A 15,328-nucleotide genomic window follows, 5' to 3' on the forward strand; every position below is an offset into this window, starting at 1 on the left:
GTTCTGGTAATTCTAGTTATTTTTCTTTTTCTCTTAATGTAATTTTATTGAGACATATTCACACAGCATAGAATTATCCAAAGTATAAAATTACTGGTTCACAGTATCATCACAAGGTTGTACATAGAGCCCAATCAAATATAGAACATTTGATTACTCATTACTGCTTCTTAGCTTCCTGAATATCACCTTGAATTGCTGAAATAAGTGACTCTAAAGAACCAAAGTTCTTTTCTGGTTTGAGGTAGCCACCAAATTGAGGATTTCCCCATAGAACTCCTCTTTGAATATATGCATGTGAGTATCCATGGATTTTTTTGTATTCTTGTAGTATGGGTTCTATCACACGCTTACCACTACTTTATAGACATCTCCACTTCCAACACGGGCTCAATGATAATAAATGACAGTGGGTGTATCAGCTCGAAGACTGTCTACTACTTGCCCAGGAAAGTTAGCAGTGGGGACGCCCCACTGCTTGGAGCCACGACAGAAGCCCACACTACCTGGCCGCAGCAGGAGGGCAGGTAACTCTTGATGCCACCAGCTTGTGGCTTCCACAATGTGCAGCGGTGTGTCTTTCAGCCCACAGATCCAACAGAAGCTACTTGGTGACTAGGGATTGAGGCCCCGGCCCCAGAGGAGCGTATGACAGAAGCAGAGGAGGAAGTGGATGCTGCGGGCAACACAGGCCGGTGGGCAGTGTGGAAAAGCCCCAAGCAGCCAAAGCATAGCGAGCCTCACTATACTCTGTGCTGAAGAGTGCCACACTGTCCCAGTTTCATTTTTCTTACTGCTAGCTTCTTTAACCATGCAAAAGTGAAGAAATGAAATGATAAAGACAGAATGCTCAAATTCTTAAAATTTTGATTCTCCACCCTCTGACACTGTGGCATCTACATGTTCAAAAACGGAAGGGTTAGGGCAGGCCATGGTGGCTGAGCAGGCAGAGTTCTCACCTGCCATGCCCGAGACCTGGGTTTGATTCCTGGTGCCTGCCCATGTAAAAAAAAACAAACAAAAAAACTGAAGGGTTAGAAGCTGTGCCTATCTAACAAAACGGCAACATCTCACCAAAGACAACCTAGAATTCCAATGCCCATTATGGGAAATACTACAAGTAGACAAAATGACTCATTTCAGAAAGGCACTCCAGGAGGGAGCTCCCAACCCATCAAATGGAATGCTTGTTAACTGATACTCAGATTACATTAAGAAATTGCAATGTTCTAAAATAGTTTCATTAAAGTATTTGCAAAAGGCAAATGAGAAATCAAAAGCTCATGAAATTTGCTATATCTGACAGCAAAAATATTTTAATTGAAGCTTATAAGCCCTCTATTTGTGTCCTTTTGTAGGTTTGGTGCATATTTTCGGATGTCTGAAGAGTACTGTCAAATTAACATAAAATGTCTTAAAAGTGATGGTGGGATTATACAGAAAAGGTAGGGTTTAACAAATGAGTGTGACTGCCAAATCATTATATTATTATTTCTAAATATCTTAAAGCAGCTAGAAGTAGAAACCTAAAACTGTGGAGGTGTAACCCATACCAGACTATGAAATCTGTTCTACAACTAATTGTTATGATGTGCTTTGAAATTTACTGCTTTTTTGTTTATGTTAGTTTTCACATACACACACAAAATAGAAACAACAAAAAAGAATTGTGTTTTGTAGGATGTTGGCTTGAAGACTGATTTCAAGATCTTTTTTTGGTAACTTAAATATGTTAAATACGCAGGAAATGCTTTTGTTAAGGAAAAAGAGAGTACTTTTTTCCCTAAAGTAAAACAACTGATTGTTGCATCATGAGAAACAGGAATGTGTAGAACAAAATGGATAGATACAGAAAGCTGTAGAAGTCTTGCTGGAAGTGAATTTCATTGGTTGTGGTTAAGGCTGGCTAAGATTTTAAAGTTTCATAAAATTTTTAATAGTTTTCTTATGAGATGTACTTTCATGCAAAACAAGAATTTGGGTTTCATGCTGTTAAAATGACAATACTTTCTTGGATTATTTGTTTGCTCTTAGAACAGCTATAAAGGGTTTTCAACCATCTGAGTAATCTGCCTATATGACAAAGATTCTGTTAAACCAAAGATCTTATTAAACCAATATATTTATTGATACATATGTTGAAAATTTCCTTCCTTATTGTTTTAGATAATGCCTCCTTATTTAAAAAAATTGTCTTAAAAAAAATGAACTAAAAACAACTCCTTAAAAGAGCATCATTCAAAGTAACTTAAAGATAAATAAGCACTTATATAAAAGATAAATAAGCACTTATATAAAAATTAACACTACTAAAATTCTAGGATTAGGAAACCAAACTTCTAATATCTCCAATGAAGAAAAGGTTAATTCACAGAACTATATCTAAGTGCAGTGAAGAAAAAAAATGATTTTTTTATCTGAATTTTTTTTATCTGAATCATGATTCAGATAAATCTTTGACAAAAAGGACTAATATTATTAGTTAAATGAATATAGCTGTGTCTGGAATTATATTCGTTAGGGTTCTCTAGAGAAACAAAATCAATAGGAAATATTCGTAAATATAAAATTTATAAAAGGGTCTCACATAACCATGGGAACACAGTCCAAAATCTGTAGGGCAGGCTGTGAAGCTGATGATTCTGAAGGAAGGTCTGGATGAACTCTACAGGAAAAGCTTGCCAGTGGAAGCAGGAAGAGGGCCTGTCTCTTCTGAATCCTCCTTAAAAGGCTTCCAGTGATTAGATTAAGCATCACTCATTAAAGAAGACACTCCCCTTGGCTGATTACAAATTGAATCAGCTGTAGATGTAGCCAATGTGATCATGATTTAATTCTATGAAATGTCCTCATAGTAAAAGACAGGCCAGCAACTTGCCCAACCAAACAGGTACCACCACTTGGCCAAGTTGATGCATGAACCTGACCATGACAGGAATTATCAAAGTAAGTACAATATAAGTATATAATTATATTCTACTTTGGTGTATCCTTCCTTTATTTACATAGGATTACTAATCAAATAAGCTACCATTATATCTACTAGACCTTTAAGATGAAAAATGTAATTTGTATTTATAGAGAAGTTATCTTGGGTGTTAGCTTGAGGACAGTTTCCAAAATATTTCAATAACTTAAATATATAAGGTACACAAGGTGTGTTTTGTTGAGAAAACAAAATAGTTTTGTCTTAAAGTAAAATAACTGGTTGTTGGAGGATGAGAAAGAGGAATATATAGAACCATCCTAAATGGATGTAGAAAGTTACAGAAAAGTAATTTTATTTGACATGATGAAGGTTGGGTAAGACATGATAGATTTAAAAATTTTTTAAGGGTTTTCTTATCAAGAGACTATCTTCATGCAAAAGTAGATTTTAGTTTTCTCTGTTACAATGACAGTTTACTTGGATTATTGGTCTGCACTTTTCCTGGAACCCCTGGAAAATCACAAAGGATTTGTCCTTTTACTCTGTAAACAAGAGATGTTAAAAATAGTTAGGTTTATTTACTATGGTATCAACTGCATGGAAAGTGTTATCAAATTAAAAAGGATTCTGCAACCTTCTGTGGGTTAAATCTATAGGATAAAATGTTACAAAATATAAACATTTCAGAAATTATATAAAGTTCTTAGAGATCTGTCAGTACTTACACTGTCCATGAGATGTCCAAGTATTTATGTGCCTGATATTGTATGATAGAATTATTGCCATAAGTTCAGTTATTCCTAAAATAATGTTTAATGAGCTCTCATCAGATCATTTGTAAAACAGCAGTAACTTTAAAAAATGGCCATTTTAAGTCTTTTGTTATTACAGTTTTTTTTCTGATGCTTCACGGAAAACATCTGCAATCAGCTACAGAATGTGCACTTCATCTTCAACAAAAAAGGATTATCTCAAAGACCTATAAAAAGGACCATGCCAAGTTCATTGATGCAGAGGAATCAAATGCATTGCTTAAATAACTGAAAACCTATCACTGGGCTGAGTCAAGATTTCCAGACTTCTAGTGAAGAAACTGATGGATTCATGAGATTGCTAACACAAGATCAAGTGAAGCAAGAATAATTACCTAGGACTAAATGAATCGATAAAGAATTATTGCAATTTTGTTGGGATTAATGCTAATATTTTACTGTTCCACTTTCCAGATACAAGGAATCCCTTACCCTTTTCCCTGAAATATCTTAATTCATGAAACATTCATCTTTATTCCCCTGCCTGACCCCTCCAAAATATATAAACTTAATACTGATTTTTTGGCAATTATTTGTATAGGTTTAATCAGACTCTGTCCTCCTTAATAACAAGAAATAACAAGACACTGATTATATAACCAAGTCTTAGGAATAGGAATTCAAGAACACAGGACATTCTAAACCTAAGATACCTTGCAACTTGATACAGTTGCCTGTGCTTACTCAAATTGCGTTCAAGTTAAAGCAGGAGCTGCCAATTAATCAAAGCTTCAGCAAACTTAACTCCGAGCAGATCCAACACTTTTTTCTCCAGAAATCTGAGTTCTTATTGTAAACCTTCTACTGTTACCTCTTAATCTTCACCTAAAGTGTTCAGTGTTCTTAACCCTGTTACTCAGCTACCATTATCTGATGAAGCAAAATCCCATGACAGGAAATTGGTAACTTCACAATTAATGACTCCATACATCCTACCTTAACCATCCCAGATGTCTTTTTATGTTACTGCTTCTTATAACAGAAATTCTGAAGGGAAATTCCAATCAGTATATTCAGCTACTACTATGAACTGACTGAGGTAGCCTTCCACAACTTTCTTCTGCCTATCAGAGCGAACTTTATGCTCTTATCCTGGACTGTTTTCTATTTGAAGGAAAATCTATACTAATAACACATATGCCTTTGTTGCAATCCATGATATCAACATGCCATGGAAACAGACAACTTCTCACTTCCTCTGGTACTGCAAATAAAAATAAGCAAGTAAATAATATCCTTTCTGCCACTTCATCCCCATCCATGGCTGCTATTATTAAGAAAAAAGCTCACACAAAAAGAACTGAGACTGAACATAAAAAATAAATGCTCTTGCAGATTTTCATGTGGAAACAGCCTAAACCAGTTGGGATTTTAAACTTAAACTATCTAAATTAACTGAAGAAATTGGCCTTCCCTGGCCCCAGATTTACCTTAGACCATGATGATTATTCATAGCATTCCCTCTGAAACACACACTCTTCCCATATGAAATTCTTACTGGCAGACCTATGGCTCTGCAAATAAAATTGACACTGATCACTTACTTTCACACCACAACATGACCCAATTTGAACTCCTTAATGCATTATGTCTAAGATGCTGCAATAGATAAAGGATACTTTCCCTGACTAACATGAGACATTCCATTAAGCATAATCTGGAACAAGAAGATTGGGTCTACTGGAAATGACACCAACAAAAGACAGCCCAAAACCCTCATTAAAAGGGAATCTACCAGTTGCTTTGAACCTCAGACACTGCAATTAAATTACAGGGTGTTGAACCATGGGTCCACATATCTCAACTGAATAAGGCTCCAGCAGAGTCTTGGATTTGTTTTAACTCTGCAGACTTAAACTAGCTAGGAGGTGAAGCAGACCATGTCACAAGGTAGACTATTTATTCCCAAGATGATGGATCAAGTCTTTATTTTATCAATACTTTTAATACATAAAATCATTTCTACTCCCCTATGCTTTGTCCTTACAGTGGCTTAGAAAGGCAACACCAGTGTCTACTTCTCCCAGGCCATTTCAAAAGGAGGTACCCTCACAGAATATTGGATTTGTCACTATAAACCCTGATCTATGCATACTGCAGGGGACCCCACTGTTCTATCCATAAACAAATTTTTCTTGTCCCAAATGCTTCAGTCCCTTTGGATCAAACTGCACCATTTGTTTCATAACAAACACAAAAACTAGACCAAAGGTCCTCGTTACCTTTCTTTGATCTTTCTTGGACTTGTAACCTCACTATAGACACAATTATCCTATAGAATTACACAGATATCATAGAAGGGCTTGGAGACCTTACTGTAATTGTACTGTAATTATCTGCATTAAAAACACATGTCCACTTTCAGGTTTAAAAGGCTATAAGAAAGATTCAAAACAAATAAATGTTCACCAACTCCTCATTTGTACTCCCAATATCATAGACCCTTGGTTACTAAGGACAAATGATAGCACTCATAATAATGGGTCTATAAATAGCATCACCTTGGCTGGAGTTATTTTGTTCTGCCAGGATATTATTTTATTTGAGGAGGCTGTGATAAGGTATTTTCTTGGCATTAAATGGCCTTAACAGCTGGTAAATGCCTACGCAGTGTGCTCTTGGTCTCCTCATTGCCACCTTAGCAGTTTATAATCAATCAGAATCTTCTAACTGGACTAGTCCCTTCAATCTATATTCTCAGAAAAAAAATGGGATTTATCAGGAAGTTCACAATTCTGGGTTTGCCTCTTTTGGTAGACTGTTTTTACCTTGGATTGGATAATCATGAAAACATGATTAGAAACCTATTAGTCACAACAGGAGAACTTGCTGAATCTACCACTAGAGTTATAGCTACACAGCAATGGTTATTCGATTCACTACCTAACCTTGTCTAAACAACAGCATTGTTGTCCTTGACTACTTATTAGTTGAATAAGGAGGCATTTTTGCCATTGCCAATACTACCTCTTGTACTTGGGTAAACACCTCTGGGGAATTTGAGACAATTGCAGGAAATAACTGAACAAGTGACATGGCTCAAACAGGTTAAGGTCTTCCTCAAGACCAATTTTAAACTACTTTGATTGTACTTGGTTTAAATCACAACACCTGAGTTTAGGAGCATAGTAAGAAGGTGGGAATTTGGACATTTTATTACTGATAGTACTCATCACAGTCTCCCTGGTGCACTGTTTTCTTTCAAAAGTATTAAATGGGTATATGCAACCACCTGTGAACTAGCAAATGCTTTCTTTATGCCCAGAATGACAAAAAAGAGATGAACAAGGAAAAAGTGACATCATCATGACCACTTACGAGCTTAACATTAAAACACTACGGTTACTACTCAGAGATATTAGGCAGTAACTGAGAATTGTGCTCAATACCAAACATTTTTATTGCACCTGTCAATGGCTGAGAACCAGATCAAAATGAGGGAAACTTAAATATATGAAGTAGGCCCAAGACGGACACCCTCATGCTAAGTCCTATGTCAACAAATTGAAGCTAAACTAAGTTTCTATTTTTTCTAAGTGCCTATTCTCCCAGAACCTCAAATCTTACCTAATCATAATTGTGAGCTCCCATTTTCTTCTGTAGCTTAGTTTCTCTAACTCAAGGCTAAGCCAGGAAAAACTTCCTGTACCAACCAATAAGATTATTTTCGTTAAGCCTTTCTGGTTTTGCCTGTATAAGCCTCCCTCTTGCTCTTCAAAATTTCTCTCCATTTTATGGTTTGGATACTACCCAATTCATGAATCACTTAATGAATCTCTGAGGTCCACACAATTTCCTTTGGACTATTTTTTTGGTCTGTTGACAGAGAGAAGACACAATTTACATGTTTTGATCATTCCAGACTCCCAGATCTCTCCTCGGAAAGGTCAGCTCTTATATAAATAAGATAATATTCAAAACATAAAAGAGCAGGAATTTGAGCCAGTTTCAAGACAGTGACTGAACTTCATAGTGAAGAGAAATAAAAAGGAAGTTACCCCTTTTCCTTTCACAAATATATGTTTGTAAATGTATGAGGTTCATTTTGGGGAAAAATATTTTTGCATAGCAAAATCTTAATTTACTCTATGCACCAGAAAAAAACAGACTCCAGTCCTATGCTGTGCAAGGAAATAAAAACATAGCAACAGCACAAAATTCAAGACTATAATCTAACTGTAGTAACTATCTTTTTTACTTTAAAAAAGTTTAATATCCTTTTATCTGAGTCAGTACACTGAAATTTTTTTCCCTTTTGAAGTTTGTGCTGGTTTGAAAGGAAGTATGCCCCCTAAGAAAAGCCATGTTTTGATATAAATCCCACTTCTTAAAGGTAGAATACTCCCTATTCAATACTGTATGTTTGAAACTGTAATGAGATCATCTCTCTAGGTGATGTGATTTAGTCAAGAATGGTTGTTTAACTGGATTAGGGGATGACATGTCTCCATCCATTTGAGTGGGTCTTGACTGGTTTATTGGAGTCCTATGAAAGAGGAAATATTTTGGAGATTCGGAGAGATTCAGAGAGAGCAACACTACAAAGCAGAGAGTCAGCGACCTTTGGAGATGAAGAAGGAAGACACCTCCCGGGGAGCTTCATGAAATAGGAAGCCAGGAGAGAAAGCTAGTAGATGACGCCGTGTTCGCCATGTGCCCTTCCAGCTGAGAGAGAGGCCCTGACTGTGTTCACCATGTGCCTTCTCACTTGAGAGAGAAACCCTGAACTTCATCAGCCTTCTTGAACCAAGGTATCTTTCCCTAGATGCCTTTGATTGGACATTTCTTTAGACTTGTTTTAATTGGGACATTTTCTCGGCCTTAGAACTGTAAACTAGCAACTCATTAAATTCCCCTTTTTAAAAGCCATTCCATTTCTGGTATATTGCATTCCAGCAGCTAGCAAACTAGAACAAGTTTTAAATGAAATTAGAGTTAAATTAATATCATTTTCAAGTACAAGAAAGGATATGCAAGGCTACTGTTTGCTCTGTGTAACACATAAACGACAAGCATCCCTTCAACAGCACAAGCCCAAGAAGTAATGCACGAAGCACTGGATGTACGATACAGTGACTCACTAGAACTATAAAAAAGGAGAGTGCAATTGCAGCATAGGAAAAGGGGGCCCAAGCAAGTCTGGCTTCTAATTGTACCCAGATCTCAGACAGATTTTAAGCCCCCTTCACTGACAAGGCAGAGCACTGTTCCAGAACAGAGAGCTAAGGTCATTCACTAGTCATGGAACATCTCTACTCTATGATTTGTTCATGTCTATGTTGCTATTTGTAAACAAATCAAGAAGGGTTGGGTTTTGGAACATCACCAATATTAGTTACTTAATAAGCAATAATTAAAGTTATTTTCTAAGGCAAATGACACAAAATTAGTTAATGAAGTTCCCAATGTACCCAATGCTAAGATTATTTAGTCTAACTTTAAACTAATAATATAAAATAGCTTCTTCAATATTATAAAGGCAAGTTTTGCACTAATGTTTCACAAAAGCCAATATGTCAAGAGCACTAGCCGTAGTTAAAACAGGTTTTTGCAAAATATACCTTTAGTATGTCAGAATCATACTTCACAACCCAGTGGGCATATGCACATTAAAGCCACAGGGCATGCCATTATGAGTATGTGCTAATTGTTTTTTTCCTTCCATTACATGCTGATCTCGCATAGCTTGAAGACTACTGGATCCTCAGCTATTCAGGTGGCCTGGACATGGATCAGTTCTACTGGAGAGGGCTTCTGAATTCCTGTATAGGCCTGCGCAGCCAAGCCTCCTGAATCAGATATCTAGTAGGATACTGGTCCAAAGAGGTTTCATTACTATAATGAATGTTTTTCTTTGTCTCCAGTTCCAGATTCTGTGGAGCTAGCATTTGGACCAGGTAAAGCTGTGGAAGAATCAAAAGTGTATCGGCCTGTGCTTTCTGCTTAAGGGAAGAGTGCGTGATATTTCTTGGAAGAGACTGGGCTGATGCCAGTTGCATTTTTTCTTAATGAAGTCTCTCCAGTATGAAGCTTTAGTTTCTGGAGTATTTCTGCCATTCAAAGGTACTTGGTGCCTCTGATGGTAAGGCCCTCGTGGGACATCTATCCAGCATCTCTCAGCCCTGACTGTTGCTCAAAACGCTGACTGCTCTTCTGGATCTTTTTTATGATAGAATTCATGAACACAGTTCGTAGCTTAGCATTCACTATTAGGATCATGTCCATACTATCAGTGGCTAGTGATAGGGACATGGCAGGGGAGAACATATTGGCCTCACTGACTACCAGAGGTTGCTGCCCAGGTCTGATGGAGGAGGAGTCATAGGCACAGGGCCCTGGAGGGGATCATCACCACTACCTTACAATGGGTAGGGATCTTGCCTAGAGGACAGCTAGGCTCAAGAGGAAGTAACTTTTGGTTGTCAGGAAGCCACTGAAAGACTGGGATCCAGGTTCTTAGACAGAATTCTAGAGCTGAATCCCTGCCACCATAGTATGATGATGTAATGATTATGCTGACAGATAATAATGAGGACTATTTTCCAGCTGATGAAATTAGCAAAGCTTAAAAGAGAAGAGTTCATCCAGAGATTCTGTTCCACCACCACTACAGGGCTCCCTGTAGCCTGAACTCTGGCACTAAAGAGGCTCCAAGGACGCACATCTCCCTAGTCGCAGGGGTACATAAAATCTCGACACAAGCCACATTCTAAGTGGCCCTGTGCTGGTGGGGACACTGAAGGTCTTGGGTACTATCCAGAGAGCACAGGCTGGTGGGCCATGACACTTCACAATAAAGCCTTAATTTCATCATTATTGACTTTCTATGGATATGTTTGATGCTGTACATCAAGAAAGGTTGGGATTTGATATATGATCCAGTCTGAGGAGGCGGGCTTATTCTTTACATTATTTACTAGCAGATATTTTTGTTTGAAGTCAATACTTTCTTCATATTAAAGCTATTTTCTTTCATCCCTTGGCTAGTCTTTGCATTTCTCTATATTGCTATAAGGTAAGAGGCATGAATATGTCTTTTTGTTTAACTGTCCATTTAAGTCTTTAGTGCCTGGATGCATGCCTTAGCCCATTACAAGGGATGGAATTCAAGAAGACCCACTCGGCATCATCTTTTCCCTGCTGTATTTCCAAATTTTAAGGAAGACAAATGATAGCTGAATGGATATTAGACATTCGATTTTTGTTGACAGAGCTTTGGGAGCATAAAATAGTTTTGTTGTATGGGAACAAAAGGTACTGTTCTAGTTTGCTAGCTGCCAGAATGCAATATACCAGAAACAGAAAGGCTTTTAACAAGGGGAATTAAGTAAGTTGGCAATTTACAGTTCTAAAGCCAAGAAAATGTCCCAATTAAAACAAGTCTATAGAAATGTCCAATCTAAGGCATCCAGGAAAAGATACCTTGGTTCAAGAAGACCGATGAAGTTCAGGGTCTCTCTCTCTCATCTGAGAAGGCACATGGTGAACACAGTCATGGTTTCTCTTTCAGCTGGAAGGGCACATGGTGAGCAAGGCATCACCTGCTAGCTTCTTCTCCTGGCTTCCTGTTCCATGAAGCTCCCCGGGAGGCATTTTCCTTCGTCATCTCCAAAGGTCACTGGCTGGTGGACTCTCTGCTTCATGGTGCTGCAGCATTCTCTGCTCTCTCTGAATCTCTCATTCTCCAAAATATTTCCTCTTTTATAGGACTCTAATAAACCAATCAAGACCCACCCAAATGGGTGGAGACATGTTGTCCCTTAATTCAGTTTAAACAACCACTCTTGACTAAATCACATCATCCAGGGAGATGATCTGATTACAGTTTCAAACATATAGTATTGAATAGAGATTATTCTACCTTTATGAAATGGGATTTATATTAAAACATGGCTTTTCTTAGGGGGCATACTTCCTTTCAAACCAGCACAGGTACCTAATATCGGACCACAGCACCAAGCCAATGTATTCACAAAGTCTAGGAAGGGCTGGACAACCACATGCTACCTATGCACAGCAGGTAATGCACTTACATAAGGCCCAAACGAGGAAATAATACCTGCTTCATGGTGGCTATTGAAGAGATCTAGAAGAACAGCCTAAGTTGTGCACTTGGAATTCCATGAAGAATTAATAACAATTCTGCTCAAACTCTTGGAAAAATGTGAAGAGAAAGGAATGCTACCTGACATTCTATGAAGCCAATTTCATACTATCATTAATACCAAAGCCAGACAAAAATAAAACAAGAAAACTACAAAGAAATCTCTAATGAATCTCCATGCAAAAATATGCAACAGAACACTTGTAAACCAAATCTAGCAGCACATTAAAAGAATTATATACCATAATCAAGTGGGTTTTATCTCAGGTATGCAAGGGTGGTTCAATACAAGAAAATCAATTAATATAATACATCAATTTGTAAACTGAAAGGGAAAAATCCACATGATCATCTTCCTGACATTAAAGCATATTACAAATCTACAGTGGTCAAAACAGCATGATAGTGTATTAATATAATTAAGTTTTCACATGAGCAAGAAAAAAGTATGACATCATTGCAAGCTGTTAAAAATGGGATGGTCTATGAAAGATATACAACTAATGCAAACTAGAGTCTGTAGTCAACAATAAAATTGTAATATTCTTTCATTAATTGTAACAAAGGCAATATACCAAAGCTAAATGTCAATAAAGGAGGGGTATGGGATTTTTTTTCTTTGCAGAAGCAAAGGAAATATTCTCATATAGATTGTGGTGGTGAATGCATAACTGTGAATATACCAGGAGTCACTGATTGTACACTTAGGATGGACTTATGGTGTGTAAATAAAACTATTCAAAAAAATAAATAAGTGCTAGAAAGATGTAGGGAAAGAATATCTATTCATGTTGGTTGGGAAGTAGAAAAGTGCAGCCCCTTGGGAGGGCAATGTGGTGATTCCACAGCAGGCTACGTATAGTTGCCACATGATCATAAATCCTGCTACTAGGTATATGCTTAGAAGAACTGAAGCCAGGGACACAGACAGACATTTGTACACAAATATTTATAGTGGCATTATTCATGATTCTCAATGGATGGAGGTGGCCTAAGAGTCTATCAACTGATGAGTGGAAGGGCAAACTATAATATAAACATATAATGGAATATTGTGCTGATGCAGAATGATATAGTGAGGCATGCAATGAGGTTATGAAACTTGAGGACATTATGTTGAGCACAATAAGGCAAAAACAAAAGGACAAATATTGTAAAGTCTCGCTTAGAAAATGTTTATAAGAAAATTAGGGTCTAGATTATAAGCTCTTACAGCAGTCACATTTATTCCTAAATTTTACTTGTTATTTCTAAATTCTGAGATGCTGTGCTCTTTGCATATAACCTGGTAGTTTCCTGACACTTTAGGTATCTGTGTGACACCTAAAAATCAGAATTAGAATTTTGCAGCTTTGAAAGTCAACATTATTACAAACAGCAACTATTAAAGAAGTTAAAAAAAAAGAGACAAGACTTCAATTTGAAATATGAATGAAGCTGATCTGGTTAGGAATAAGGTAAATTAGAATACAGAATAAAGGATGATACTGTCTATATCTTAAAACTTCACTTTCTGTGTGAGACAAAAGGAAGAGATGTTTATATTTTAAAAAATTAAAATTTTCAGTTCCACACAATCTAACTTAACCTATCTGGTCAGTTTATTTAAGCAACCTAAATACATGAAACCTGGAATAGGGAATGAGATCTTGTTATTCCGTAGAGGTTAATGGAATGCCCTGATATATTCCAGAGTATTTTGGGCAGAATATTAAAAGTGTTTGCAAGTCCCTTCAGTGATTGGAGAAAAAATGTGGAACTATTAAAATTCCCCATATAGGAAAGTCTTGATATTCTCTATTTAGGGACTCACAATTTAATAAGCTAAACCGTTGACCTTGAGGCTTGCTCCTGTGAAACTAATTTATGCATATAAGTAGGCAAAGCTAAGCCTACTTATAATTATGCCTAAGAGTCACCCCCAGACAATCTCTTTTGTTGCTCAGATGTGGCCTCTCATTCTCTAAGCCAAACTCTGTAAATAAACTCCCTCCCCTCCCTCCTATGTAGGACATGACTCTGAGGGGTCTAAGTCTTTCTGACAAAGTGGGACGTGATTCCCAACAATGAAACTGGCCCTGGCATCATGGGATTGACAAATGAAAACAAAATAATGTTTCAATGGCTAAGAGATTTCAAACAGAACTGAGAGGTCATTCTAGAGGTTACCTGTATGTAACCTTTAGCCAGGCATTGCAAATTGCAACAGTATGCTAAGCCCCAACCAACACTATTTTTGAAAACCCTAAAGAATATCCTAAGGCTCTTCCTAAGACTTTATAAAAGTTCTACTTACTAAGTTTATTTCTGCTGAAACTTAAAGTCTCCACTTGGTTTCTATGCCAGATTAAGTCCTGAAACCCAAAGTTATCAGTCTCTCCAAGATCATCAACCAGTTTCATTCTTTTACCCCATAATGTCGACACCCTCTTTCAGCATGAAGTTAAAATACTAACTGCCCAGATTTATCCCTGAAGATTAAGAGAATGATCAAAGGAGAGGGAGGAGTTGTAACCGAGAAGTTAAGATTCAACAAAAGATTATGACCACTGAATCATTTTACAGATATTTTTTCTCGGCTTATAGTGTATTACAATGGCCAGAAGAAAATACTTGAAAATTGCTGAACTGCAACCCAGTAGTTTTGATCTCTGATAATGATTATATAACTATGGCTTTTATCTTGTGTCCATGTGATGGTAAAAACCTTGTGACTTACACCCCTTTAACCCAGTGAATGGTTAAATGAATAATAAAATAAAGACATGCCTATGAGATATCAAAAAAAAAAAGCAACAAAAACAGAATTGTATTGGTATAAGGATAGATATACTGACCACTGGTATAGAATCAGGAGCTCAGAAGTAGACCCTCTTATCTACAGCCATGGTAGTTTGGAACGGTTATGTACCCTAGAAAAGACCATGTTCTTTTAATCCATTCCTGTGGGTGCAGAACTGTTGTGGGTGGGGTATTTTGGTTAGGCTATTTCAACTGAGATGTGATACACTTCATTCTGGTTATGTCTTACTCCCATTCCTACAGTCATTTATGAAAGGATACCAGAAAGATAAGACCCAGAGAACCCAAAGAAGCTCAAAGATGAAATTAAGAGAAACTCACACAGAGAAAAGTCTTGGAGAAGTAGGGAAGAACTCACAGAGGAAGCACTGGAAACCGAAGCTGAAAGCAATGAAATTCGGAAGCAAAGGACCAGCAGATGCCAGTCATGTACATGCCTTCTCAAGTGACACAGTGTCCCGGATGCCAGCAGCGTGTCTTCAGAGTCCAGGTATCATCCTGACATCTTAACTGGGGCATTTTCATGGCCTTATAACTATAAATTAAGTTACAATATCCCATTGTAAAAGCCAAACCATTTCTGGTATATTGCATTCTGGCAACTTTAGCAGGCTGAAATAAAGACCAGTTGATTTCTGAATAGATGGCCAAGTCTACACAAGTGGGACAGAACAGCCTCTT

The 15,328-nt window shown here is 37.3% G+C and overlaps 1 protein-coding gene and 1 pseudogene across 1 annotated transcript in view; both read right to left on the minus strand.

The window, feature by feature from the left end:
• The window catches only part of LOC143647082 (uncharacterized), a 33,195-nt gene that overhangs the window by 16,158 nt on the left and 1,709 nt on the right, over positions 1-15,328 (minus strand). The window lies entirely within an intron of this gene.
• LOC143645672 (putative monooxygenase p33MONOX pseudogene) lies at positions 9,406-14,260 on the minus strand (annotated as a pseudogene).

Source organism: Tamandua tetradactyla, chromosome 9 (assembly GCF_023851605.1).
Source record: "Tamandua tetradactyla isolate mTamTet1 chromosome 9, mTamTet1.pri, whole genome shotgun sequence".
NCBI lineage: Eukaryota > Metazoa > Chordata > Mammalia > Pilosa > Myrmecophagidae > Tamandua > Tamandua tetradactyla.